The 12,953-nt window shown below is 39.8% G+C and overlaps 1 protein-coding gene across 7 annotated transcripts in view; it reads left to right on the top strand.

The window, feature by feature from the left end:
* The first annotated feature begins 228 nt into the window (after positions 1 to 228).
* GPBP1 (GC-rich promoter binding protein 1) overlaps positions 229 to 12,953 on the top strand; it is a 38,025-nt gene continuing 25,300 nt past the window's right edge. The window contains exons 1-3 of one of the 7 annotated variants that reach the window (XM_039566755.1): positions 229 to 272; positions 1,089 to 2,128; positions 3,043 to 3,110. The gene's annotated coding sequence lies outside the window, so the exon portion shown is untranslated. The other 6 variants (XM_019283396.3, XM_019283393.3, XM_019283395.3 and 3 more) reach the window with 6 other exon arrangements.

Genomic DNA, 12,953 nt, shown 5'->3' with positions numbered 1-12,953 from the left:
GGCGGGGCTGCGCCACTGCACGGTTAATTACGGCGGCGCCGGGGTCTCCCGCCGTGGGGGCGGGGCGCGCGCTGGGGATTCCCAGTCCCGCGCGGAACGTTCGGGATGGTTCCCGTGACGTCACGGCGGGGGCGGTGCCGGGGAGCCCCTCCCGGGCTCCCGCGCGGGGGCTCTCGCGAAGCTTGCGCGTGCGCGCGCGCGCGGGGAGCACTGCGGCGCGGAGCAGCGCCATTTTGATAGAGCGGGGCGAGCGCGCGGCGCGTGTGTGCGGGGTGCGTGCGTGCGTGCGTGTGTGCGTGCACGCGCGTGAGGCGGCGGCCGCCGGGGCGTCCCTGGGGGGGACACTCGGGATACCCCCAGGACACTCTCGGGAACGAGCACGGGGCAGACACGGAGCAGCCGGGCTGCCGCTCTCCCTTCCGCGCCGTGCTACCCGGACCGCCCTCGAGGACGGCAGGGGGAGGTGCTCCCGGTGGCGGGAGCGGGGCGGCTCCCGGGAGGGCAGAGGATGAGCGCCCGGCGGAGGCCGTGTGAGCCGAGAGCCGGGGTTCTGTGTGCCTGCACACCCCGGCAGCGGGGTCTGTCTGTCCGTACACGCCGGGAAAGGTCGCGCTGGAGCTTCACCGGCGGCTCGCTGGCCCAGCTCAGCGCTTCCCGCCCGGGTGCCTTCTGCAGATCTGTTCACCTTTACCAATAAAACGAGAAATGACCCTTTCTTTCCCTGTTTTTTCTGCTTCTCTTTCCCCCCAGCCCCCACTCCCTGTCTCCCCTCGCTCCCGCCCTCTCTTTCTCTCGGGATTGAGAGGCAGGGGAAGGTTTTCGCTGATAGGCTGCGTCCTCCGTCAAGCGTTCCTGCCGCCCTCTCCGGGATGTGAGTGGAGGTGTAACCGAGGCTTCCGTTCTCGGGCTCGGCTCCCTGACTGCATCCGTGTTTGCTCTTTAGGATCCAGGTTTCTGCTAGTTTCTGGTTTTAAGATTCAGGTTTTTCGGTTTTGTTTGTTTTGTGTTTGTCTAGCGCCAGTCCAGATTTCATAAGGGAAAACTGATTTTTCTGTGTTTTTTTTTTTTTTTTTTTTTTTTTACCGTAGGTGGCTTGAACGACAGAGTCAGTCCTGGATGTTTGCAGCCTTTTGCTTCAGCTCGCAGAGAAGAAAAAAGGTGAAAACTGACCTGCAGCAGCTGCTTCCTCTGAAGGAGAAGAAATATCAGCCACTACTCTGGGATTACTTGTGCGTGCTTCGTCCTGAAAAGGCCTCTGAAACAATCAGACATCTGAGAATTGAAAAAGTCTTGAGGTTTTTTCTTCTAGCAGTGTCGAGCACATCACCCTTGGATTCTTTTGTCCACATGGCATGGATACATGGCTAAATTTATTAAGTTCTGAATACTTCAGCTGCCAAAATGAAGTGCTTTCCTCTTTTTAGATATCCTTTTTCTTCTCAGCAACATTTTGTCTGAGTCAGAGGCGTAACCAGTTTTGTTAACTGGCTACAGGTTAAATGTGGCCTGAGTCACTCTGGAGGCATTGCTGAAAAGTTTCATGGCAGATTGTTTTTCCTCCCTTATTTTATTTTTTAGATTTTCTGGCATAGTCTTCTCTCACTTTGCAATAAGACCTATTTTCTAAATGAAGAATTTAATAGATGTTTGTTTATCCTTTTATATTTTATTTAATATTTTTGTTTAAAAATGTTGTTGCCTATAGGCAGTATGGCAGTATCCAGATAACTGTTGTTTACAGTTGCCTGTGCTGCCAGAAGGTAGGAAATGTTCTACAGTTCATATGTGAAATTTGGGGTTTTGCCTTCACAGTCTGTGGTCTAAAACCTGTATTTATTTCACCTGGAACTGATGTTGCGTATAGTGATATCTACATGGAATAGACAAGAGAAGAAGCTGTCAGAGAAAAGAAAAGGTTTTTAGGACGGACATTTGGCAGACTTTGTAAATAGCCTTGCAGGATCTGTAAGCAAGAAGGATGGGTAGCTGATTTCTGTGAGGTCAAATCTATGTCAAACTGCTACGAATGTAGTATCAAGGGGAACTCGGGATATTATCTCAAGGAAAACAAACTGGAAAAATATAAATCACGCAGTACCTAACACCTTGTGCAGTCCTCTTGGATTAGGTAAGTGTTGTAGTGTTCATAAATCAATTTACTCTTGAAAAAACATTTTATCAGTAGGACAGTTAAACCAGTAATTTTTACTGACTAGAGGTTCTTTTGTTGTTGTGGTTTTTTCGTTGTTGGTGGTTTTTGGTTTTTTTTGTTTTTTTGTTTTGTTTTGGGGGGGGTGTTTGGTTTGTTTGTTTTGGTTTTTTTGTTTTTGTTTTTTTGAGAATGTTGAATATTGAAGCTTGTTAATTTTTACTTGCTGGTCTTCATAATTAATGAAATAATTCCTTAAGAATTTGAAGAATACAGGTACAAGAAAAAATGTGTAGGTGAGAGTGTGATTTTTATGGGCGACTAAGAAGTAAATAACACCTAGACTAAATCCATAAGAAAAAAGTAGATGCATTTAGACTAAATCTATAAGAAATTTAGCCTTCATGTTGATGTTCTAGTCTCAGCAGTTATTGTTACATCCTTTTGACCAAGTCTTCTGGATAGCTTGCATGTTTCAGTCCTTCCATTTGTGTTAGGTGTGTTTGCAGCATCAGAGTAGTAACACTATAGAGGTTTTTTTACTCTTTTTTTTTTTTTTTGCTTTCCACTATTCTTTGTCACTTATGAAAGCCAGAGGTTTTTTTACCAAAAGTTATTTTGCTGCTTATGCAGGCTAGCTTTTTTCTGTGTTGATACTTTAAGATTGGCTTCAGTGTATTTTTTATTCTGTAATGGGAATGAGTTAGTCTGACTGGTGTGCAAGTATAGCACCATAAAAAAACCTTGTTTCCTTTGAAGGATTTGAAATGAAATCTCGTGGTGAACTGGCTAATCTTCCTTGTTATTTTTAGATGTATTGTAGTTTCCTTCCTCCCACAGTGATTAAATATTTTTTAATTTTGGAATTAATGTGTTTATAATATTTTTTGTAGGTTTGCATTCAGCTGAACTGCTACTGCCTCAAAGAAAATTAAGATGGACAGAGCAACTTAATTCAGAAGTCAGTGGTAATTTTACTGAAGTTCTCTATCCCCTACCCCACCTTGATGATTCATAAGGCTTTAAATAATTAAAGCATTATTGGATAGACTTCAAACTGAGCGTCTGGTAGAGGTTACACATTTACCTCAGTTGTCACCTTTTAAAATATTTTTGAGAGCTTCTGCGATACTGAAGTATTATTAGTAGTGAATGAAAAAAAAGGTTTTCTCTTAAGGGCAGTGCAAAGATATTTGGGAAGATTGCTTGTGTTAAAACCTTGTAGAAAAAGTGTAGTTAAGCATGTGAAACTTAAGCCTAAGTATTTAAAAATTACTGTAGTGTGTGTTAAGTCCTGTAGCTTGTTATTTTGACCACAAATGAAGGACTTGCATCTACATAAATTTTGTAAATTCTCGGTCTCACTAAAGTTCTTACCTGTGTGTGTCAGTATCTAAAAGTTGAACTGGCTTAGGTTTTCTGCTTTGGATGTTCTTGCTGTTTTGTTATTTTAACTTCTGTTTCAGTTTTGTTGTTTTGAAAATATGGAAACTATGGAACGTGAGTAGGGGGCTGTTTCTGTAATTTCTGGCTATGACTTGTGGCTCTTCTGTGTTGAGTCTTGGTGTGACTGGGATTGACTGGTGAGCTGAGCCACTTGTTAAGGAACCAAACTAATGGAAAGAATGATCTTGTACATTCCTTTACTTGTATCAATACGTTTTGTTTGCAAGCATTTGGTAAATTGAGAGTTCAGGTGTGAGTAGCCATTTCATTTGATTGTTGTCTATTGTATGCTCATGAGAGTAATAGAAATATTCACTTCTTAACTCATAGAAACATGATGTGTTGCTTTTTTTCCCAATATATTAGTTTTCAATGCTGTGAGATACTTTTATTTCTTTTCAAGAGGCTCTCACTGAAATCAAGGAGCTACAGCCCCCACTTACTATTTTGGGTGACATATTTATCTAGACTCTTCTCCTGCAAGTTTTGAAGAGTTTGCTTTTTAGCTTCATTAAATTAATTCTGTATTTACACCTCTCTGTTTGCTGGTAGGATAATTCTTTTATTCCTTTCACAGTACATACGCTTGGGAAGTTGTAGTGTCCCACACTTAAGGGGAAAGGAGAGCCCAAGATTCATAAATGCTTGTGGTTGAAAGGGACAACAAAAGTTAGTGGAGCCACAAAAAAATCACCAAAATTACAGTTTTGTCTGTAAATTGCACACTTGGCATTGAAACGGGTATGTCTGTCCCTGGCCTACCATATAAGCACACAGCTTACATAGTAGGGATAGGGTAGAAGGGAAGAGATGAATTGAGGAGAAGGGAGAGAGAGGAAAAGAAAGAAAGAGAGAAAAAGAGATCGCTAGTCCTGGTTCCTAGTGTTGGTCTAGCTGATGTGATGTCCTGGGGTGTGCAGCCAGGGCTTGACAGGGTACCTTTTTATAGATAGGTTTTCTTCCCCTGAAGCTAAGGTTTTCAGTTTCTATGCAGATCAGTTATCTTGCATGGTCCATTCTTTGAGGCCTTCCTGGAAATGGGTTGGAGGGGTTTGGGGGGACCTTGGTGGTCTCATTATCCCCCTACTGCATTGGTCTTTGGTTAACAGTTCATGCCCGCTTCTGTGCTGATGCTATGTTTTTGTTGTTTTGTCCATGGATTAGAATAAGGATGTTTGTCCCAGAAGAGTGCTGCCCTACCTCTGCATGGCCCCTTCTCCGGCCACATCCCGTTTACCAGCAATCATTGGTTGGCTCTGCAGTCATCCAGCTATTGATGTTCAAGATATACAAGTTAGTCCCTTACCCTCAGGGATTATATAGAAGGGTATTTTTTTCTTATTTGTGTGCATATGTGTTTGACTAGGATTCAGGAATATTTTACAGCTGTGCCCTTGTACCTGAGCAAAATTCGTACCTATTAAGGAGAGAATGCCAAGCATGCTGGTCCACTTTAATTTCTTCCCTAGATTTTTGTTTTTCAAGTGCTTATAGTCTGTTAAGTGCTTTGCAGACAACTATGAAGGTAATGTCCTTGCACCCAAAATCTTACACTTTAAGCCTTGATGTAAACTTAGCTTTAATAGTGGAATAAATGCCATCAGGTATCTTTTACTGATGTGTTTATTCTGGTAGGTTCATAAAATGGGTACAGTTGTACTGGCTAATTCTTTAGAATGGTGTAGGCTGCTCTACTGTTTGAAAAAACTGTTGGTGGAAACTTGGGAAAATAAGTACCCTTTAATCTTGCAGCAAAGCTGAAATGGAATTACATCAGTAAAATGGTAGAGGCAAATTGTGCCGATATTTAGTGTTGTACAAGTTAATGTACTTTGTGCTCCTTTTATTTTGTCCTCCATTCTAATGAGATTATTCCATTTAACATGTGTGGATGAAGCTGTTACCGTGACAGTTCATCAATAACGTCTGAGGAAGTTGCTTTTATTTCATTTTTTTTAGTAGTAGTAGTAAATTCTGTCCTGCAGCGACAACTATTTGCAGACCTCATAAACAAATGTGAATGAAACTTGGCATGCTTTTTGTTTTGTTTTTTCTTACTCTGTGTATTTGAGTAGCTGAACATGGCAACTGATGATAATGCCCTTTGTGGTGCTATCAACTCTTCCACAGTCTTCCTCCTTTCGTATCTTGGGTAAACGTAGGGAAACAGCTGAAATAGGGAATTGTTTATCTGCTTTATATGCTCAGCACAGGGCAAAACTTCTACCTTTTTCAACTGCTACTTATTCCTTGTGATGACTCCAAAGTGCTAAAGAATTCCTGGTGATTTCCTACATAATGTATGCTAACTAAGGCAGTGATGTAATTGGACTAACACTTCAGCTTTTGAGTTTGAACCTTGCTAAAGGGCAAAAAATGAACATCTATCAGACTTTAGGCTAAATGATCAGTACCATTTAGTTGAATCATTACACATCAAAGTCTGTAGACTCTCAAGTGGGAGAACCTGTGTGGCTGTGGTTTACTTTCAATTGTGAAGTTATTTCGTGTTATAAAATAGTTTGCATTTTGAGTTTTTACATCAACATTTTGGTACAGTGCCAAAATGAAAACTTGTGGCTAAAAAGTCATCATTATGTTATTTGAAGCACTTAGCAGCTTCATCTGCATCTAAAACACTTCTTAAAAGATGTTTTGATTGTTGTAACATCTATATTTGATTCACAAAGATGAAGTTTAAAACCTGTTGCTTGTGAACCGTAATTATACGTAGAAAAGGGGACCATATGATGAAGACCAACGCTCACATTCTAGATCCTTATGCAAAACAGTGTGCTTTAGTTAGTTCATTCTCCCATAAAGAACTTGCGCCCTAAGTAGAAATGAAGGTGGATTTTTTTTGGGTTAGGTTTTCTGGTTTTTGGCTAAGTCTATGTACAGCTAGGTGTTAAGGCTGTGGCCTTACTAAAGAATGTGTTGGCTTTAATTGGTTAAAAAATTGACCATTACATTTTGACTCTGTACACTTCTCATGCCTAAGCGTAAGTGTTCAGATCTAACAGAGGACCTTGCTTCTTCCTCAGTGCTCTGCAGGAAATCTTAGTTTTTATGCTTGTTTTTAAAACATGAGGCAAGAAGGTAAATTATAAATTCAATGGGTATCTTCTTTTGTACTTCTCTATTGTCCATTGGTAGAATATATATGAGGACAGTTCTGTATTAGATGGTGGGGACAGCAAAACTAAAACTAGAGATTGTGCTTGCTCTGCAGTAGCGTGATTGAAAAATTAGAGGCTGCAGTTGAACTGCTTCAGAATTTTTTGTTTAACCAGTGGGAGAGATTCTCAAAAATTTAGCTCCCTTTCCTTGCTATTGAAGTTACGAGTGTTTGGCAATAAATTCTAGAAAACAAAAGAATGTGAGAGAATTACCATACCCAAACCTAACCTTTTTTTAAAAACAGTTTTACATTGAAATGTCACAAGGGGTGACGTGACCACTTTCCCTTCAGAGTGTTAAAAGTTTGACTGTGAAGATGTAAGTTTACTCTGTTGTTGTGGCTGTTCAGTTACAAAGAGAGAAAAGAAAGGAAGAAACTTCAACTGAAGATTCTATTTGTCATGCTTTTGCAGCAAGTTATGATCGGTAGAAATGCTTCCAGTTTCAAAAAACTTAAAAAGCTTGTGTAAGGATTTAGTATTATATTCTGATTTATTAACATGCAAATTTTGGATAGCAAAATAACTTGAAATTAGCTTATTTTGATTTGTTGAAACTACATGAATCACGGAGTAGTAAGGAAGATGCCTAGTAAACTGTGTCTTCAAAAGAGAAATGAAAATTTGGATGTATAGGTTTTAAATAGAAGTATTGCTTAGAGCTTAATTTTAGCAACTTGACTTCAAATTAGTGCTACTCTTGACTAGAGATAGCAGAGAGGTGTAACAGGGAAGGATCTGGTATCCCTGGAAATTTTTCTTTTGAGAGAAGATGTGTTTTATGGCAGAAGAAGAAACCTTTGGTGGCGTGGGTTATTTTGAAAGCCTGCTTAGTTTGAAAAAAGTCCCGAATGATTCTTTATATAAAGAGAGAGAGTGTATAGTCTGATGGCTGGGTCTTGTGCACATAGTTTCTTTGCTTAATTCAGACCAACACTTGGTAGTTTGCCTATGGCTCACGATAAAGAGCTGAAGCCAAGATTTGAAGCTGGCCCATGATGGGAGGACTGAAGGGACAGTATTCTGACTACCTTGTTGAACCCTCTGAAATTCATACATATGCTCTTGTTTGTCTTCTGATGAAATAAGAGTTTGATATGTATGCTGGCGCTCATTATAAAGGAAGCAAAGCAGCAGCAGTAGCAACAAATTGAGACACTGAATATAACCTTTTTTTCCCCCCTGCTCTCAACAACATTATAGTGTACTTTAATTCTCATGGCTTACAACCTTCTTTTACCCCATTTATTATATTATGCTAAAAATTACATTGACAAAGTGAGGGTGGGTTGTCAGGTGTGTAGAGTAGAAATGGAGTGAAGGGTCCCCTATGTAATTTGTGGTGTGTTGTACCTACTATAATGATGATCTGTGAGGCATTAGATAAAAGCTCATAGGAATGTGCCACTTAGATCTGCATACATGCTAATTTTAGACTTCCTTGGAAAATACGAATGCAGATATCATCTCAGTGCTTTTAACATTTATTCTGTTCGCGGTTTTCTCTGTGCTAATCAGTTGACTGAACGTCTAAACTGGTCTTCAGGGAGCGTGAAGAAATTTGTATCTCTCTGCTAATTCACTGAATTCATGGCTTGAACTTTCCCCCCCGCCTCCATTACAAGATTTGAAATTCCATTCATAAGCTTCAAGTATTCCTACCTGTTTGAGTTTATATTGCCGTTTATTTTAATGGTCTTCTGACAATCTCTCAAGTTCCCAAGTGTCACAGAAACTATTTCCTGTAAGATGATACAGACTACACAGAGACAGAGCATAAGTATAGAACATGAAAATACAGAACTATTTTCCCTTGGTTTTGCTTGTCTTCTGGTGATGGGTTCACCTGTCAGGATTTGGTTTGGTTTTTTTCCAATTTTAGATTTATTTTAAAATTTGTTTGTCCTACAAAACTTCGGTGAGCTTCATTTAAATAGGATGTAGTTATACTATGGTAAATCCATTCCAAAAGCACACAACTTTCAATAGATTAAATTTTTAAAATGTAGGAGTTTTGGCTGTTTTACTATGTTATTGGCCTGTTTTTTTCTTGTTATAGTAATGACACTGTTTTATCTGTTTCTTCATGTTAGAACATTATGAAAAAGCAAAGCTGTTTTTATTTATTCTCACAGTTCAGACAAATAGTGTTACCAAATGTATCTTACCTGTAGTAATTGTTTAAAGTATTGAAGATAGCTTTCTGAGCTAGAGAAATACCTTTATTTTGTTCAGTGAAAGAGACTTCCATGAGGTTGGATCTATTCAGTTCCAGTGAGACTGTCTCTGCCAGCTGAATACTGGTTAGACAAGTTAAACAACGCCTTTCAAATTGGGTGGGGACCATCTCTGGTCTCATGTCCTTGTCATCTTCAAGCTGTGCTGTGCTTTTTTCTCCACCCTCAGTGAAGAAAGAATCAGGTTAGGGAGCACTTAAAAAACTTGTAAGTCCAAGGGGCTTGACAGGATGCTGAGGGTTCCATGATGGGTGTTCCATTCTTCCATGAGTGCTGATGCTATTGCAAGGCCATTCCTTATTGAGAGGTCTAATGGTCTTTGGGAGGGGTTCTCAAGTAAGAGAAGAGAGCAAGTATTAATCTTGTCATCAGGAAGGTTGAGAAGGAGAATCCAGGGAACTACAGGCCAGTCAGGGACACTTCGGTCCATGGGAAGGTTGTACACCAGCTGATCCTGGAAAGGTGTTTCCAAACACTTGAACAACAGGAAGGTGAGTGAGAGCAGTCAAATGGCTTTAAGAAGGGGAAATCACACTTGAACAAGCTAGTAACCCTCTACAATGAGGTGACGAGCTTGCTAGACGAACAGAGAGTGATGTATGGTGTTCCTATTGACCTTAGTAAGGCTTTTGATATTGTCTTCCATGACATCATCATGGAAAAGCTGACAAGTATGTGTGGAGAAGTGAGCAGTTAGGTGTATCCAGAACTATCCGAGTGGTCAGGCACAGCTTGGCAGGGACGTAATCAGTGGCACAAAGGCCATTTGGAAGAAGCTGAACAATGTACCCCAAGGATCAGGACTGGAGGTCCTGCTGTAGAACATCTTCATTAAAGTGCTGGACAGTGGGGCAGAGTTTACCCTCAGCAAGTTTGCAGGTAATATAAGATAGGGAGAACTGGCTGATACAGACACTTGGTGTTTGTGCTGCTGTGCAGAAGAATGTGAATAGAGGATCCTCATGAAGCAAAGGGAAAATGTGAATTTTCTGGAATAGCAGCTGCATATGCCAGCTACAGAGAAGGACCTGGGAGTCCTGTTGACCAGCAAGCCAACCATGAACCAGCACTGCATCCTCATAATGAGTAAAGCCAAAATCTCTCTGGGTGACAGTGGGAAGAGTGCTGCCAGCAGGTTGAGGGGAGTTCAGCTTTGTCTTGTATGCGGCCCTGGTGAAGCGACATGTGGAGGACTGTGTCACCCTTGCAGGCCGTGTAACACGGTTACAGGGTCTCTGATATAAGAAAGGGTGGGACTTCGTGGAGAGAGTTCTGTAAAGGACCACAAATACAATAAAGGGACCACAGTATCTTTCCAATGGGCAGAGGCTGATACTTGGTTTGACGTTCTAGGGAGGTAAAATTCGCCATTAGTCTTGGTTTGAAGTTCTAGGGAAGTAAAGGTTGGCCATTAGTCTTTCAGAGTTATCTCTGGGTGTTATATTTTAATTTTTCAGAAGGTTCTTTCCGCATTTAAAATTAGTAAGCCATTAAACTCACTTCTCATGTAGAATTGTGTAAAGGTGAAAATTATGAGGGAGACTTTAGTTTTGTTAATACTATTGATGGGACTAGAGACTCTTGGTACAAGAGTAAGACAGGTTTCCATCAGAAGATGTTGCAAGGTAGCTTTGTTACAGGGTGGTGCCTAAAGTTCATGGGCCTCTTTGTCATAAAGAGTTGCATTGTTGAGATTTTCCTGCTATAATCTGTGAAGGGTGTGGACCTAGAAAAAAAAAGGTAGGATTACATGTTTTTACTCTTGATCCTTAGGAGCTGTGAAATTGTTACAGTGTTTATAGGTAAGTATATTAAAAAAGTAATGCTAAATGTATTTCCTCTAGAGCTACTTAAACTGAATAATGAAAATCTCAAATCACAGCACTTAAATTGAATGCATATTATTTTATATTCCATGGTCCTTTCCGGATTCTGTATTTTAATAATCAGGTCTATTCTTTTTCTTATTTGAAAATTTTCTTATTTTTTCTTATTTGAACTTGTTTGTAGAAAAACATAACATGGAACTGAAATCCCAAATGCTTTTATTACATCTTCTTTCTCTGTCCTGCCATCTTGCAGTATTTCAGAAGGTGATTTCTTTTACCCTGCCATCTATGGGCTCTCTTGTCCACTTATTCAGACAGTGCAGAGATTGCCTCCAGCTGAATTCTCAGAACAGTCAGTTTTCCAATTCCTGTATTGTGCCCTTCCAGAGATGCTCTGTGGCTATTTTTAGTGTTGTGTAAATAGAGATATTTTTTTTAATGCTGTAAAGGTTTGATGAATACAGTTGAAACAAGAAGAAATTCTGGGTAAAGGATTGTCTTTAAAAGGAACCAGGAGTGACTAGGTGAATTATGTTTTTTGTGTAACCAGTTTATTCCAGACCTCAGTAGCCTTTGTTTTCATGATACATTTAAGGCCAGATTAAATACTTTTGTAGAGGAATTTGCTATTCTACTGTGTTGTCAGAAGCAGTGCAGAAGACACGATGTGACTTTCTACTATGTGAAAGTAGTCTGCTTACACTGTAAATTTTCCAGAGTTTGAACTGGAGACTTCCTTATTTTATTTTTTTTAAATTTTATTTTCTTTTATTTTGAATTTTATTTTTAGTTTATTTGTAGCTTATTTTTAGTGTAGCTTATTTTGTAGTTTATTTTATTTTTCATTTTAGTTTTAATTATTTTAAAGCTTTGTCTGTACTAACTGTTTCCAGCATTTTATAGATGCCTGGCATGGGGGAAAAAGAATAGTCTGTGTCTGTCTTCATGTCTTATCCTTTTTCTTGGTAATGTTTCGCAGCACAACTGCTTCTTGGTGTAGTGCTGCAGCTAAGTGAGGTAGTAAATACACACAATTTCGTCTGTACTGGCTCTGCAGTTGCCCTGTACTGGGTCTGGTGTGTGACTGCAGTGTATTCCCATTTTTGATGTGCTACGCAGAGATACAATCTGGAGTAACAGATGCTTGCTGGGGTTCTGCACTGTGCTTAGCCAGTGGTGCTCTCAGGCTGTACTAGTGGTTGGAAATACTGCCACATACCGCCAGCCAGCCTGCCTACTTGGTGGAATTGCCCCAGGGTGAAGGGTGTGAAATCCATGACTAACATGACTGTGGTGGCAGCAGTCCCAAATTTAGCACAAATGGTGTGAGAATGAGCAAGCATTTTTTTCCCCATGTCCCCATAGTAAATAGAGGAGAAAAAACCCCAAGAATTAAAGAAATTAATTTTTGCTGCAAGAAATTACGTAACTTTATTAAAATGTGACAAACTGTGTTTGTTAAAGCCAAGATGTACTCCATAACACTGTTTCAGCTAGTTTGTTTATCTGCATCTCCTTGATCTGTGTATTTCATGCCCCTGTTTCATGTGAGAATTGCATGGTGGAGGTTTTAGTTTATAAAATAGCTTTGCAAATGAAACTTAAATGTTATAAGTTTGCTTGTCCTAGTAAGAGTGAAGTAAATGTTGCAGACAAAGTAAAAATTTTAATATTAAGATGAAGTTTGAGGAAGCACTTTACTAAAGTGATCTGAAGGCAAGCTAATCTGAAAGTTGTGAATAGAAGAGTATTTCTGCTTTTGTACCATATTGAATTCTATATGTGTTATTGCAGGAAAAAACCAGGATTTTACTTGCATGTTGGTTGTAGTGGGTGTTCTTCATGCTTAAAAAGTTAGTTTTTTAAACTGTATATTGATTTCAATTAACAGCGGAGAGAAAAAGAGTTGCTGGAGAGACATCAGTCTTGTGTGGTTAGCACTGAAAACGGGGAACAAGTGGATTAGCTTTTACAGTGTTACCTTTGTGTAATGCATCATCCTGGACGTTAAACTCTTTAATTACAATTATTAGGGTCTGATTTAGAAGTGTAATAGACATCGTCAGGATTGAGTATTTGTCTAAGTCTTAAAGCTGTTTCAGAATATTGTTCT

The sequence above is a fragment of the Corvus cornix genome, chromosome Z, assembly GCF_000738735.6.
Source record: "Corvus cornix cornix isolate S_Up_H32 chromosome Z, ASM73873v5, whole genome shotgun sequence".
In the NCBI taxonomy this organism is placed as follows: domain Eukaryota; kingdom Metazoa; phylum Chordata; class Aves; order Passeriformes; family Corvidae; genus Corvus; species Corvus cornix.
Note: the sequence above shows the minus strand (reverse complement) of the source record. Positions and strands in the feature narration are given on the sequence as shown.